The sequence below is a fragment of the Arvicola amphibius genome, chromosome 9 (genome assembly GCF_903992535.2).
Source record: "Arvicola amphibius chromosome 9, mArvAmp1.2, whole genome shotgun sequence".
NCBI lineage: Eukaryota > Metazoa > Chordata > Mammalia > Rodentia > Cricetidae > Arvicola > Arvicola amphibius.
Window position 1 is genome coordinate 111,383,000 of NC_052055.2, and position 16,604 is coordinate 111,399,603.

At 37.1% G+C, this 16,604-nt stretch overlaps 1 long non-coding RNA gene across 2 annotated transcripts in view; it reads left to right on the forward strand.

The window, feature by feature from the left end:
* LOC119823064 overlaps positions 1–16,604 on the forward strand; it is a 105,207-nt gene that overhangs the window by 8,953 nt on the left and 79,650 nt on the right. The window contains exon 3 of one of the 2 annotated variants that reach the window (XR_005286892.1): positions 11,500–11,634. The exons of the other annotated variant lie outside the window; for it this stretch is intronic. This is a non-coding gene — a long non-coding RNA (uncharacterized LOC119823064). The remainder of the gene's footprint in view (positions 1–11,499; positions 11,635–16,604) is intronic. 2 annotated transcript variants of the gene reach the window in all.

Here is a 16,604-nt window from a genome sequence, read left to right on the forward strand (position 1 = left end):
ATTTTCCAGACCCTTTCTGAACTAGGCTTTCTTGAAAAGCCTAGAATTAAAAAGTGAGAATTTTCTAGGTAAGTAAACTCAGCACACACACATACATACATACATACATACACACACACACACACACACACACACACACAGAGGGGGGGAGGAGGGAAGGAGGGAGGAAGAGAAGAAGGGAAGGAGGGAGCGAGGGAGGGAGCGAGGGAGGGAAGGAGAGATTATTGACTGATGTGATGAAGCAAAGATGCTTTCTTATCAGGATTTTTTTCCTACTGCAAATTAGCACTTTTATAATACAGATAAGTGAATATATACTTATCAAGGTGAGATGTCAGTAGCTATTCATAGGAGGGACTTTAAGAAAGTAGAAATAGTAAAGGGTATATAAATAGATGATTATTACCTTTTGCTAACAAGACACTCTGTTTGGGGAATACATAAACGAGTCATTATTGTTCCAGTCTGTGTTTGTGCATATTGTGTAACATTCATAAAAGTGTTAAATTTTTCTCAAGATTGGTGAACTTTTTCTTTTGCTACCACCTTTCCTCAATATAAACCTTTTCCACACTAACTAAGACAAGTTGCATGTGGGCCTGTCTGACATTGGGAAAACTGTTGCCTCTTGAAGTAGTGTGTTCTACAAAAAAAAAAAAAAAAAAAAAAAAAAAAAAACAAGCTAATCATCTTGTTGTATTGAGTCAACATTTGATGACTTCTCTTGGAGGCACAAGAAACATTTAAATATTCTTATATCTGTCTCTCTCTTTCTGTCTCTCTGTCAGTCTCCCTTTCCTTCCTTCCCTCCCCCATCCCTCTCTCCATCCATCCCTTCTTCTCTCTTTCTCTCTTCCTCCCCTTCTCTCTATGTCTCAAAACCTCTTTTCTGGCTTTCTTTTCTCTAGATGAAATCTTACAGATACTGCAGGCTGTCTCACGATTGTGTCCATGTTGCTCTCTGAATGTGCTCTAGAGTTTCATGTGCTAAAGACACAATGTCTGGATCCGGACACCAGAAGTGGAGGTGGTCTGCTGCCTGCGGAGCAGCTTGCAGGCGTCTGAACTGTTTGATTACAAATGCTTTTCAGTTGCTTACCAGTTTTTCCATATTCAAAATTATTTTCAGTATTTGTCAGTGTGTGACTGTTCATATTCATAGTTGATAAAAATAGCTTTCTCATTCCACATAACAGTCTTCTGGAAGTTTTGTGTTCTAAGCTGAAAAAGTAATGCCAGCAGGTCTCACAGGCAATACTAAAGCTAATTATGCCTAACATATAAAGATTACATAAATGCTACAGTCTAGTTATATTTCATACAGTATCTTGATTATTCTATAGCTAAGACTTTTAAATCAGGCTATGTCAAGATTCTTTTTAGGACAAATGTCATATACCCACAAAGTATTACTGGTTATGCACATTTTGTGGGACAGATTCCGAGCTAATCTTCCATGCTATAGGAGGTGTTGACAGTCCATTAAATGCGTAGAAGAAGTCTCATTTCACATATTCATAGAGCAGGTCCCACAGACATTTGTGGATTTAGCTAATGCTACAGTTGTGATAAAGAAGACTATCCCATTGGTCTCTCAGATGATGCTTCTCTTACAATACAGTTCCACATTGAGTTTAATTTTCCTTTACAAAAATGTTGTGCATCTTAAATAGTGATTTATCTGCCTCACAAAACTGAGTTCTCAATAGTAGTACTTCTTCCTAAGACTTCGGAAGAGGAGGCCGAGTGATATGAGTTCAGCCGGGTTAACTGCTTGCAAAGTTAGCTCCAGAGCAGACTGAACATAGTTAATTCATCCTTGCCAAGCACTCCTTGCTAGTTCTGTTGTCCTGGTTTCTGCTCCATATTATTTCTCCCTTTTATGCGTTTATAATTGTCTATGGATAATTTTCTTATCTTTCATTTCTTGTTTGATAATAGCTAGGTAGATGTATTAAGGCATGAAAAGAGAACAAAGTCAAACAGAGAGATACTCGTTGGTCTGCTGTAAGCTCCCAGGAGTCAGTGTATTCTGTCTCTCCCTTAAGGGCACCTTCACACGTGTGAAACCAAACAAGCGTTATTAAAGATCTACACCAGTGTGTGTCAGTCAGGTTTTTCTGGTGTCATGTGAACAGAACAAACCAAGCATTTCACTTCTGTGTGCTTGTGTGATAGTTTTCCCATGTCTTGAAACCATCTAGGGCTTTGTAAAGCACAGTGTATGATGGCTTTGCTGCAAACCTTCACGTGCAGCAGTTGACGGTATAGTTGCACCTGTGGGTGAGCAGCCATATCTGTACAAGCCAGAACCAAGGATTGATTTTTTTTTCTCCCTGACACCTCACAAGTAGGTAATATAGGTGATAGGGATGTGCTAAATTTGCTTCAAAGTTTCTATTTTGTGCTTTGTTTCTCACTCTTCAGGCCTGTGTGTTTTTATAAATACAATGGCTTCTAAGTGAAGATAGAAGATAAATTTATAGAGAGTTTTATATGTCAAAGTTTTAAGATAATTTAAAGCTTACAGTTCTACTCTAGAAACTTTGAACATATCTATTTGTTATCTCTCAACCCACAAACCACAGAGACCTTCCCCTCCACTGTACCTCCTTCTCTTTTCTCCTCTTTCATAGTTGGTAGGTAACGGGGAGAAAGTCTGCTACTTCATGGCTTTGACTTAAACACTAATATCAACAAATGCACTCTCTACTTGTTTGATTAACAAAGTTTAACAAATGTTTTTAGTCCTTACGGCGAAGCACTAAGTGCCAAGACACTGGCAAGTAGAAGACTTTATTCTGAGCATGAATACCTGTGAGAGGGGATATTACCTTCATGCAAACAACCTACTTCTCCTAGTTTGTTATATACTGAAAATATTGGTTTTTAAAAAGACGGAGACCATAATTCAAATGAAAATGTATAGAATATGGCATCATGCCTTTGGTACACTCTTTTAAAAAATATTTCCATAGTACTGATTTGTTTTAAGACGGTACAGTTGACTTGTCATTCTTAGTAAACATATACTTTGAGAGTCTTGATTTAGGGAATTGCAAATAAGGAGAATGAGAGAAATAGAAGAACATTAACATTTTCCCAAAGTTATTTGTAAATACCGATGTTTCATATTTTTATAAGAACAGTACAACTTAGAGTAAGAAAAAAAGTAGCAGGAGCTGCAGCAGAGGGAGTAACCATTTCTGCGCAGGAACAAAAACAACAGATCAATTTCAGGTGGGGAAAGCTATCTGAATAAATACTCACGCCGAGCAGTGGAAGGACAGTAAGCTAAAGTGCCGTGATGCTGCTCTCTTGGCTGCACACTGCACATGACTGCTGCTGAGTCAACCACTGAACTCTGGAAAGCAGTGGCAGTTCTCAACCTGTGGGTTGTGACCCCCACAGGGGTCGCATATCAGATGTCCTCCATATAGATATTTACATCAGGCTTTAACAGTAGTAAAATTACAGTTATGAAGTAGCAATGGAATAATTTTTTTGGTTGAGGAGGTCACGACAACATGAGGAGCCGTATTAGAGAATCGCAGCATTAGGAAGGTTGAGAACCACTGCTGGAAAGGGATATGGAAGTCATTCCCTGTGTGACCCAAACTGCCTTTTCTCCAGCAGAAGAATTGGGAAAGCTGCATTCTTATATAGAAAGTATGAGTGCTGTATATGCAGTGGCTTCTTAAATAAAGAATATGAGATGAGGTAATAAACAATGTACCATTTTATTTAAGGAAAGATCTTGTGAGCACAATAAAATACCTTCATATTATTTCTCAGATTAAATTCTTTGCTATTTTATCTAACTATAAAATCACTCAAGTTGGTTTAAACATGCTGTTATTTGAAAATCTGGGTTTCTGAATATTGCTCCAATTCTGGTTGATTTTGAATGCATATCTATCATATAATTACTGTAATTTTCTTTACCCACATACACCTGTAATAAAACATCTTATATTAACTTTTCTATTTTTAACTTTAATGGCTTTTTCATTGAGACATGCCTGAATTTGTCTATGAGATTTTCAATTACTTCTGTATAAGCTTTATGCTTACAAAATATGGAACAGTTTATATATGTTCTTTCATACATTATGATATTATAACATTATTTTCCAAATAACTCATGTTTCCTTGCCTGAGTCATTCATTCTCCCAGACTTTGCTAGGCACATGCTACCAAATCATCACCCACACCTTATCTTGCTCTCTAGAGTGATGATACAGTTCTTTAAATATAAAAATGTAGCTAAATAATTCTAATATTGTGACTTTTTTACTGTTAAAAATACCTGAACATGAATTCTTTTTTCCTAGGGGTAGATATTGGATCTAGGGTTTCTATGTCCTAGGCATGTACTCTACCACTGAGTTGTATCCCCAGCTTTGTTTTAAACTCTTTTTGTGGGTTTTTTTTTTGTAAGACAGGATTTCACTAAGATACTCACGCTGGCCTTAAATTTCCTATGTAGCCCAGGCAGTCCTTGAACTTGTGATTTCTTGCCTCAGCCTACACATATGCATGTGCACACGCACATACACATGAACACACAGTCACACACACATGCACACACATATGCACAGAGAGACACATACTTTATATATATGTATATGAGAAAGAAGGTAAAAGTGTGGATGTGTGCATATATTCAGTTTTTCCTTCAGTATGAAAGAAATAGAGGTATAGTTTCACAACTAACTCTTAGAATTTCTTTTAAAAACACGTTTTCTTTACCATTCACCTATTGATTAACATGTAGGCTAGTTCAATTTCTTTCTGCAATCAAAGGAGTGTCAATAAATATGGATGTGCAAGTATGGAAAAGGGGACAAAGACATGAAGAAGGTGGAATATGCTTGCAAACCCCATATGAAAACAATATTCCATGAGTTAATTTTAAGAATTAAAAATTTTTAAACCCACAAAGGAGAATCATGTCACAATTGCCTTGTTTCCAAAGAAAGAGAAACACCAACACCTATCCATTTTCAGCTTTTCCAATACTATGTGCTTTCTTGAACTGTGACTTGTTCACTTGTGATATGTAATGGAATTGAGTGGCTCCAAGATTGAAAAGACCCATGCTTCCTGCATCCCCAGTAGCAGAAGTGTTGGGGTTTATAAAAACATGCTTACTTTTATTTGAAATAGAATAAGTTTCCATTTTTATTTATAATACATGGATATACCTATGTTCAAGTTCTTTGGGTAGCAAAAAAAAATCCCATATTGCTAAGGTCAACCTAACTTAAGAGCTTCAACTCTCTATGGATAAAAATTCATAAGCTACTATAAACTGTTGCTGACCCTAGAGTTATCGAAAGTAAATTTATAGAAAAATAGAGAATTAGTGAGAATTAAAGTACTCTTAAAATAGCAAATTGGAAACTATAAACTCAAGTAATTTCCTTGATGATATTTACTTAATTACAGTTTTATAGTACCTGTTGAAGACGTGATGAGCCATCTATCTTTAGAACAATTAATTTAGGCTATTTGCATGTTTAATGGGTAACTAAGAAAAAGAAAACCTGCAAACTGATAATTATGCCTGTGTTATTTTCTCTAACGTGCTACGGGAAAGTAACTTGATCAGATAATGACTTGTATATGGGAGAAGCATCGGATGTGGATTTTGCAATGATTTTAGTGGCATGCTGGTAAGCTGGCACCTCACAATCTACTTTGCAGTATTTACAAGCTCTTGTATGATAGACACTCGTACAGACTGATTTAACAACTAGCCCCCCTCTAAAAAAATTGGTAATCAGAGCTTTTAGCACATTGAATCCATGATTCTATGTCTTCTTACTTACTTTTTCCTGATGATGATGATAAATGAAGTAGATTAATTACACTAACAGTTCAATTTTTCATGTGTCATGCATGCATAGCCTATCCATAGTGTAATGACTTCCCACTGACTTCTTGGATCCATCCAAGAAACTTTGCCCAATGAGATGGTAGAATTTATACTACAAATGGAGGGTTGAAACAACTCCTATTTTTACTCTTTCTCTTGAAAGATGATGTTACACTGAAGGATAAAGTGAAGAAATTGGGGGAATATCTTTCAAAATCCTGGCTTATGTGTCAGGATAAAAGACTGCTTAGGTGATAATGAAAAAAATCTTAAAGTAACTCAGGAAAAAGTTAGGATCAATAAAAAAATAAAAGGCAACCAAAACATGGAGCATAACCCACTATAAAGTTGAAAGAGTTGAAATTAAGTATAGATAATTGATAATATGTGTATTCTTTATGAGACTCAGCATTCCATCACAGACCAAGAGAGTTTGGGAGGCCATCATCTCAAACACAGAGGTCTGCAATAAAATTCTCACGTCTGAGGGAAGATGTATAGTGCCTATTGTTGTAGAATATCATTTTAACTAGGCAAAGATGTGTTACTTTTGTTTATGCTGCAGACTATTACTTTAACTGTGTAAAGGTGTGTTACTTTTGTTTATGTTGCAGACTATTACTTTAACTGTGTAAAGGTGTGTTACTTTTGTTTATGTTGCAGACTATTTAACTGTGTAAAGGTGTGTTACTTTTGTTTATGTTGCAGACTATTACTTTAACTGTGTAAAGGTGTGTTACTTTTGTTTATGTTGCGTTTGCTTAATTACGAAAATCTGTTTTACTTTGCCTGCCCCAGGCACCTGATTTGTCTAATAAAAAGGCAATAGCTGAGCAGGAGAAAGGATAGGTGGGGCTGCCAGTCAGAGAGAATAAATAGGAGGAGACATCCAGGTCCAACAGAAGAGAAAAACAAGAGAAGATGGAGGAGAGAATGAGGGACACACTAGGAGAAAAAAGTCAGGCAGATGCCAATCAGCCAGACATAGAGAAACAGTGAAAGTAAGATATACAGAAGAAAAGATAAAAAGCCCTGAGGCCAAAGGTAGATAAGGAGAAACAGATCAATAAGTTAAAAGAGAGAGCCAGAAATGTGGCTAAGCTAGACCGAGCATTCAAAACTAGATAAGTCATGATTTGGGAGCTGGTTGGTGGCCTAAGAGAAAAAGCCTGGTACAGCCCATGATTGATTACTTTATATATGACTTTTGTTCCTTGACCTTATTGCCTGCAGCCATCTGAACACCAGTGATCTTAGAGGAGCACTCCAGCTAGCACAGGTTGACTTTTGACAATCCAGATGTCAAATTTTCAGGAATTTTTGCAAGCTGGTTGTTAAATACAACCACTACTAAAAATTACATAACAGTAACTAAATGATAGGTACATTAAGATTATATGTATTCTGCATCATCTTCCAACTGATTATTTTTTGTATTCTTGATGTGATGTACATCTATTTTTATCTGTTCTGAGATGGTACTGTATCATAGAGAGAAGCTGCTCATCTCTTCAAGCTCTGTACAGTGATGTTTGGTTGGCAGCTTAAGATAGCCATAGTGGAAAATTGGCTGGCTGATACTATAAATCAGAGATTCCCTGTCCTGGGGCAGTTGTTAGGCCCTTACTAGCACACCAATGAAAGGCTGACAGACCGTCGCTTTCACCTCTTGCAAATCCTGGGCCTTAGCACTATGCTATTTACAGGACAGTAGAAATGCATTTAAAACATGACTTCCCAATAATTGGTGTTATTGTGGAGAGCCACATTGCTCTCTAAGGTGGTTCAAGAGTCTCAGACATATGATTAAATAGAGTCTCAGACATATGATTAAATAGGACCATTTTATTTGTGACATATCCAGAGATACTGTTTCCCTTAGCTGAGACAAATTAATCACTGGACCTCTCTTCTTGACTTCCTTAAACTTTCACCATTCCTCCAATTAGAAATTTCAGTTTTTACTTTCTTCATTAAAGTCAGTTTTAGGGCTGAGAAGATGGCTTGGTTAGTTAAATGCTTGCTGCAATAATATGAGGACCCAAGTTTGGATCCCCAGTACCCACAAAAAAGCTGGGCACAGCCAAATGTATAGCAGTAAGTGGTGCTGGAGAAGGGCTAGCTGAGACCGGAGGATTGTTGGAGTTTGAGTCCACCCAAAAAAACCCCAGCAGGTTCCAGACCCCGTGAGAGACCATGTATCAAGGGAATAACGTGGGTCATGGTGACACAGGACTCCCAGTATTCTCTGTCCTCTGCACACTTGCATACACATCACATGCAGCTACATATTTATGTGCATGTGTGCACACACATACACACTCACACACAAATGGAAAAAAGAATATCTGAAGCAATTCTTATACTTAATATGTTGAAAAATCTCAAACATTGGGGCAAGAACATTCCAAAATACTATTCTTCAAATTCTAACTATTATAAATATTACATGAACTATTATAGTTGAAATCTAAACCAACATGATGTAAAAGAAAAATTCATCTAACTGTGCTACATACAAATGAATTGTTCAGTGACCTACTTGGATCAGTAGGAAAGACAGCTAATGATGTCCTATGAGAGCAGGTACCCACTGGCCATATGTAGACAAAGTCTTTAGGATGTCCTTTTTAGGATAGAAAGCCATTGGGGCATATTTTGCTTATTAAAAAGTATAGTAATAATAACTTTAAATGTGAATAAAGAATTGTGAATACTTACTTAATAGTTAGGATCCCAGTGGAGATGGCCCTAATTTTTAAACATTTCCCAATTATTTAATGATTCAGAAGTAATTATGGGTGAGATTACTTTGATGTGAGCTTTGAAATAAGAACCATGTAAAGCAATGAAAAATTTAATGGCATTTTACAATATCTAACCAAAATATCAATGCACTATATTTATTTTTGTTATAGGCTGTTAAGAAACTCATTAGCTACTACTTTAATCTATTTATATTCCCTTCTTCTTAAGAGATTTTAATTAGTGCCTAGTGGATGTATGTAAATGGAGACTGCATTTTCATTTCCTGGCCACCCAGACTCAAATACTCACACAAAAACTATATTAATTACAATGTTGTTTGGCCGGTGGCTCAGGTGTATTCCTAGCTAGCTCTTACATCTTAAATTAACCCATTTCTATTAATCTATGTATCACAACGAGGATGTGACTTGCCATTAAGGTTCTGACATCCTTCTTATTCAGTAGCTTCATGGCATTTGCCTGACTCTGCCTTCTTTCTCTCTGCATTCAGTTTAGTTTACCTGCTTAGCTCTATTCTGCCCTGCCATAATCCAAAGTAGCTTCTTTCTTAACCAATGGTAATAAAACATATTCACAGAAGACAGAGGGGAATCCCACATCAGATGTATGTAGTTTTCTAGCTGATGTGTTCCCCTAAAGTCAAAATTATGATTACTCATTGAATTCTGTTACTTGAGAATCTTACAGGTTGTTACTCCGATTATGTTACTAATACCTAACACAATTCAGATATGAAAATACCATGCCAATTCATTACCATTACTGGTTTATGATGACAATACAAGATTCTCTCTCTCTCTCTCCCCTATCTCTCTCTCTCTCTCTCTCTCTCTCTCTCTCTCTCTCTCTCTCCCTCTCTCTCTGTGTGTGTGTGTGTGTGTGTGTAGTGCCTGCATAAGTCCACATGTGTGAAAGTACACATGCATGCGTGTGTGTGTGTGTGTGTGTGTGTGTGTGTGTGTGTAGGGCATAGATTGACATCAGGGTGTCTTCCTCAGTTGCTTCTCCATCTCATTTTTGAGACAAGGGCTCTTGTTGAACCTGGAGCTTACTACTTTGTCTAGACTGACTGGCCAGCAAGTCTCTGAGATCTGTCTTCCAGTTCTTGGGTTATACTACACCTGGCTTTTATGTGGATGCTGGGAATTCAAACCCAGATCTTCAGGCTTAACAAAGCAGGCTATTTACCTTTTGAGCCATTTCCACAGCCCAATGTTAAGAGTTTTTCATTGTGACACAAACTCAACATTTGTCTTAAAGTGCAAACTTACCTTATTTAATGAAAACCAGATAAGAAAAATCCAGTTTGGAGTTTGCTCTCTAAATACAACCAAAATGACATGAGTTGTGTCATTGATAGTGAGTCTCTTTTCTTATTCCAGGCATTTAGTGCTTAGAAATTTTAATTGCTTAATTTTTTGACCTACTGGAGTCTCTTATTTTTCCTTATCCCACATCAAGTAGTAATTTGAGTAAAAAGAGGAAAACATCTTTTATAGATGAACAAGTTTTAAGAATGTGAGACAAAAACTGAAAAGCCAGAGTTATCTGTCAGTCTAGTGTTGCTAGAATTTGTTTCTCTTAGGTAATCAAATAGGTTTCTTGTAAGGCAAAACTAGATGTTTCTTGAAATTCAGTCTTTTATGTGCATATTTGTGTGTGCATTCTGACAGTGTGTTAGGTATCACACACCAGGATCTTTTCATTGCCTAGGAAAAGTTTGAGTAAAAACACAATATCAGTGTCTTAGTGAAGATTTCCATGCGGTAAAACACTACAATCCAAAGAGTTTATTTCTTCCTATCACTCTCAGATCATATTGTGTCACTGAGGAAAGTCAGGGTAGGATCTCGAGGCAGAAGCTTGAAGGCGGGAATAAAGCAATGGAGAAATGCTTTTCACGGGCTTGCTCTTCATGCTCTTCATAGTTTGCTCAGCTTGCTTTCTCATACAACTCCAGGTCACTTGCATAAGGTTGGCACACTATGCACAGTAAGCTGGGTCTTCCCACATTAACCATTAATCAAGAAAATGCCTACAGACTTACCTATTAGACCAATCTTACAGAAACATTTTCTCAATTGAGAGTCTTTCTTCCCAAATGACTCTAGTTTAACTTGAGTTGATAAACTAACAAAACCAGCCAGGATAATCAGAGATAGCTAATGGACTGACACCTAGTCGGGAGAATAGTTTAATAATTCAGAGTCACTCTTCACTAAAATCAACTACAAATGTACCAAAAAACCTCAACAAAAATATGAAACTTCTAGGAGAAAAGGTAGGAAGTTGTTATAACTTACAAGCATAGGTAATAACTTCCTAATAGGATTCTGGTCACTCAGGAAAAAAGCCCAACAGTTAACAAATGGGACCTCTTGAAATTGAAAAGCTTCCACAGAGAAAAGGAAACAACCCATTGAAGTCTATGAAATGAGAGAAAACCTTTGCCATCTGTACAACTGAGAGGAGATTAATGGCCAGAATACAGTAAGATCTCAAAACGTGAAACAAACAACCCCATAAAAGTGGGCTGTAGATACGAACAGAGAATTCTCAAAATAAGATGCACATGGCTAGTAACCACTTACATGTCTTCAACATCCTTAGTTGCTAAGGAAATTCAAATTAAAAGTACTTTGGGATTCCTACTGAATGACTATGAGGTAGTCATTAAATAACAAATGCTGTTGGCGGGGGGGGGGGGGGGAAGGAAACCCTTATCTCTGTTGCTGGGAGGGTAGACTCATGCAGCTATTATGGAAATCAGTGCAAAAGTTTTTTGAGAAACTAGAAATAGAACATCCAGATGGAGCATATTCATTAAAGATTCCATATCCTACTACAGATATCTGCTCATATGCGTTCATTGCCACACAATTCTATTCACAACGGCTAGAACTGATGGCTGGATGGTGATAATATGATACAGATACACAATGGAATTCAACTGTAAAGAAAATTCGCACCATGAAATTTGCAGGTAAATGGATGTTACTGGAAAAGGTTACATTGATTGAGGTAAACCAGACATAGAAAAACTGCCCAAGAAGTGAATTCTTCTACATGAACTTCTTGAATCTTGTTTGTCCCTCTGAGTAGCTTTGATGAAAATAATGGAGCATAGATGGATGCCACCTGAATTAGGATGTCAGGTGTAATGAGAATATCCATTTCCTGATAGACATTGGAATCTGGTAAAGAGATCCAGCTACCTTGCTACAATACCACACCAGAAGCATGCCTTTCTAGCCTGGACAGTTCAGCCGTCACAGCTGAGCTGCCAGACTTGACAGTCAAGCCATCTAGACATTTGAACCCAACTCTAGCACAGCTAAATGTGACTCAGAAATCAACAAATATGTCATCTGAATATAGCCACAGAAGAGACCACAACTAATGTCACATGGAAAAAATAGGCCACTCAGCTGTAGCCTATGAATTCCTCAGCAAATACACTAGTTGTCACATTAATTCACTAATTTGGGGGCACTTTGTAATTCAGCAACAGATAACAATGTACACAAAGACTCAACCTAAATGTCATCTTGGCCTCTGATGTCTTTATACTTAAGTTTGTTTATTTTGTTGTTGTTGTTTTAAATAGAAAAACTAACCAAACAAAACCCAATAAACACAGAGTTTATATGCTTGGACAATATGAGTTGCTTTATAATTCCAAATAATATGTGCAAATTAAAGAAAAAACTGTAAACCCTAGCTAGAGTTCGTTTTCAAAGGCTTAGGGTTGGGTCTTGCTGAGTGCGAATGAGGTATAGATGGGTAAATTCAAGGTCCATACAACAGCAAAGAGTTGAGAAGGGAAAAGACTGCAAACTTCCTTCTTGTGCTGACATGCTGAAATAGTGGGACATCAGCATTATCAGTTTCCTTCTTCTCTAGAAATATTTTCCTTCTCTTTCAGAGATAAAGATAAGTATGTTAAACAATATTGCAAAATGCAGAGACACTACCAAGCATAAAAATTATAGTTCACAGACTTGGAGCATGAAGACTAAGCATGCTTTGGTGTCACCCTTGTTATCCAGTGACGCGCCACACAAGCCTGTTTCCTCCACCGTGTTGGCTTCATCAGCGCTATCAGTACCTCCACCACCCTTTCAGAAGGGAGGGCCAAGTGGGAAGCAATGATCCGAAGGGGAAAATAGAGAAAGGAAGAAGTAAGGGGGAGGAGAAAGGGGTGGATAGGAGCGCCTTGTAAAGACCGTGAGAGGTAAGGGAGCGGGAAGACCTTAATGGTAATATGATGGTATAGGATTCGAAAAACAAATTTTATAAGGAACTTTATTGGTATTATGTATTCTAGTCTTTATTGCATTTGGATGGGGATGAAAGAACACAGCTTGATCATTATTTTTTTTCTATTATTTACTGAAGGCTCACTTTGTGTAGGCACTACTCTGTACATCCTAGAGCTGAAAATACTGTCACAAAGCAAACATGGTATCTCCCTTTATAACTTACATTTGAGTAGGAGTATTAGTTATTCTGGAATAAAGAAGCTCAAATTCAATATAGTACCATTAAAACAGATGATGTCAGATTATTCAAACCACAGGCCTTTTGACAAACACATTGATAAGTTACTTTGCTTGAATTTGTTTTATGAACAGGTTTTATCCAAACATGATTTTGCAATAAGAAATTTAGGAGCATGTTAAACCACTCTTGAATTTTAATGCATTTTAAGTAAGTTTTCCAAGATAAAGATAACAGCTTTTCTTCCATTTTGGGGGCACAAATGCCTTTCCTTTCAGTGTCCCCATTATTACATCAGATACTTGACAAATGCTCTGTAGCTTTTTGTCAAGAATTGGCTAACAAGGTCTCTTGGGGTGGGAGCAGGAAAGAATGTTCTACGCAAGTTTAATGAATTCTGCAAGAGTTTGTACCATCTTGGAAAGTGTCACTTTGCTTGTCAGCAAGGGATGATTAAAGTCTGTCCTTCTAGTCCCCAGGCCCCACTTCCCCAAGACTTCTCAGAGTAAATGCTAGTTTTATGCACCACCAGACAGAAGAAACCCTGATCCTGGAAGGGCCTCTTGTGCATATACATATATGTACGCATACACACACACACACAGAGTTGTGTATCTTGTGCTTACATGTTTCTTTCCACCCTTGAGAAAAACAACACTGAACCCCTCAGCAGTGCTCCTGCTCTGGGACATAAAACCACACAATCATCTTCTCAAGTTACCGCTTCAGATTGGTAATTCATTAATGCCTCCAAGAGCTAACCACCAAGATGGATACAAACAAACAGAAGGTTAAGATGCGAAGGATTGAAGAGACGAGTTCGAGTTTTCTGGGTGGAACAGGAGAAAGAGCAGTGAAGAGACTTTCCTTGATATAGATCTACAGAAGCTTGTGAATGAGATGAGAATTGTTCGCCTTTCCTGGAAGTGTGGACCATTTTCACCTTAAGTGTTAATTAACGTATTTAATAGTTTGTTTCTCCACCTCCTCTATTTTATTTGGGAATCCTCATGCTTAAGCTTTCCTTTATAAGCTTTTCCTGTTGCCCAGAACTTGATGTTTGGGCATTTTAGAGTAATTCTTTCATTTTATGTTATTTGATGGATATTTTATGTACAATAATATTTAGACATAAATTGTAGCACACTATCATCTTTTCAGTCCATCCTTCAGTAACACTGTCTGTAAATTCGGATCTTCAATAAGCTGTAAGATGTAGTACTATTACTGATTTCTTGTTTAATTCTGTTGTAGATAGACACTTTGTATGACTTTAGTGACTCTGTAGTGTGTACTTGAAAGTAGTGCACACTTTGTAGTTTGGGTATAGTTTACTCACATATATCTTTATCAGTTTTTTTTAGGCTCTCTTTATCTTCCAGTTCTCAGCTTCCCTCTGGGATATCTTACTGTTTCTGAAGAGCTGTCGTTTGAATCTTGGTTTCCTGTGTTTATAGGTCCATTTCCTCTGAGTACTGAAAATATTTTCTGGATTCCCCCTTTCTGAAATAATGCTCCACCCTTCACACATGTTCTTAGAGTTGCTGAGTTTCCCCTGTACTTTGACCACCAATTTTTTCATGTGAGAAACCTTCCTCTTCAAGTTTTAGTCAGACTCTAAAGCTTTTGTCCTTATGTCTCTGGATGGTTCCCCTGGCTTAGTATATTCCCTCCGTTCTCCTGGTGGGGAGAAGGAACAAAGGCAATTTGGAGAATGCCTAAAACATCCTGGTTGGCCTGAGAATTGCTCATTTTTTAACCCAGACAGTCCTAAGTTCCAATAGCTGAAGAAAAAAGCAGAGGAGGTGGGCAGGGTTTTCAGCTTTCCCCCTTGGTTTGTTCTTCATGTCTGATTAATGATCTATAGTATTCCAAAATGAAAATCAACCTGATCATCTTTCTGCAGAGATGGTTTCTGACCAAACTGTGGTCACAGTTCATTGTCAGCATTTAGGATTATTAGGTATGGCTAGGCTTCTTAGGTTTTGACATTGATGGTATCGTTCATTATCTCCAGAGGATGCTATTCCAGAATTCAGTGAATAGTTTAGTTAAACACTGCTGTCACTCTTACAAAGCTTTCCAAGTATGTGCTATGAAATGAAGTATACAAAATGAAAGGCAAAAATCAGAATGTATATTTACTTAATATATTAAAGTGCAATGTAAATGGTACAATTATATAAAAAGTCAGTGTCCTAAGAGTTACAGTAAACAGAATAGTAATTTAAAACATAGATTCACTGAAAGTAATACACATTCAGGTCTGTGTTTAAATCATTAGAATAAGATTGAGATGTTTGTGCTATTGAGATTAAATGTATGTCTCCTATGGACAGATTGCTTTTGTTATCAAAGGAATTGTGGACACACCAGAAATCATCAGTGTTAGTTATAGTTTCAAAAGTATTGAACTTTCTGTCTAGCCTCCTTATTAAGTTTTTCTTTTAGGGTGTAGCAGAGGATTTTATAGTCATAGGAGCAGCACACGGTTCTGTCCAAGGGAAACACAGGGCTATATAATGATCTGGTCAATAATTATGTAAGATCTGTTTTATGTAATCTGATATTATATAAGAACAATTAAGGATGTAGAGCCAGGTGCATAGTGATGTAAAACCACAAAACAAGCAAAATAGTCACTTGAATTTTCTTTTTTCTCAACTCGCTTTTATTATCGTCATTTCCATGAGCTAGTGATCACAAGAGCAAATATTGATAGAGTAACCCTTACTGCTTAATCGGAACACTGTCATGGATTTTCTCTCAAGTCTAAGAACTTAGCACAAACGTCTCTTGGCTTTGTTTCTGCAGTGAAAAAACATGTAGTCTGTTTCCTACAAATGCAGCAAGTAATTCAATTTTCATACAAGGGATCTTTTGGGTCAAAAACTGAGGTCGAATTTTATCAGTGTCTCTGATCCTAAGACCCTAAAAAAGCTACTTCTCTGACTTCAGCTGCCAAATTAATATAAGCAGGAATGTAATGGTCTTTCCTGAGTGGTTTGGAAATAAAGGCAGTTAAGAAGTTCGGTATGTAGGGATACTGAACAGAAATTTGCTATTATCAATACATTTCACAAACGATTAATGAGAAAGTATGTCAGTTTACAATGTTATGGACTCATTGTAAACCCTGGCTCAAGTTATGGTCATCCCTTGTTCTTATGCCTTTCCATCACTACAATAAATCTTTGATCTAATAAACTTAGAGAGAAGACTATAGTGAGAACCAAGTTTATTCTGGTTTAGGATTATGGAGGTTTCAGGCCATTACCAATTTCCCTCCTTTTAGGCAATGGATAGTGGCCTGAAACCTCCATAACCCTAAACCAGAGTTAACCTTTTCTTTCTATAAGTTGGCTAGCTCAGATATTTATTTTAGTGATAGGTATTATTCTGGTTTGTAAAATTGCTTTGCTTCATCAGAACTTCTATTATGTCTGCTATCAT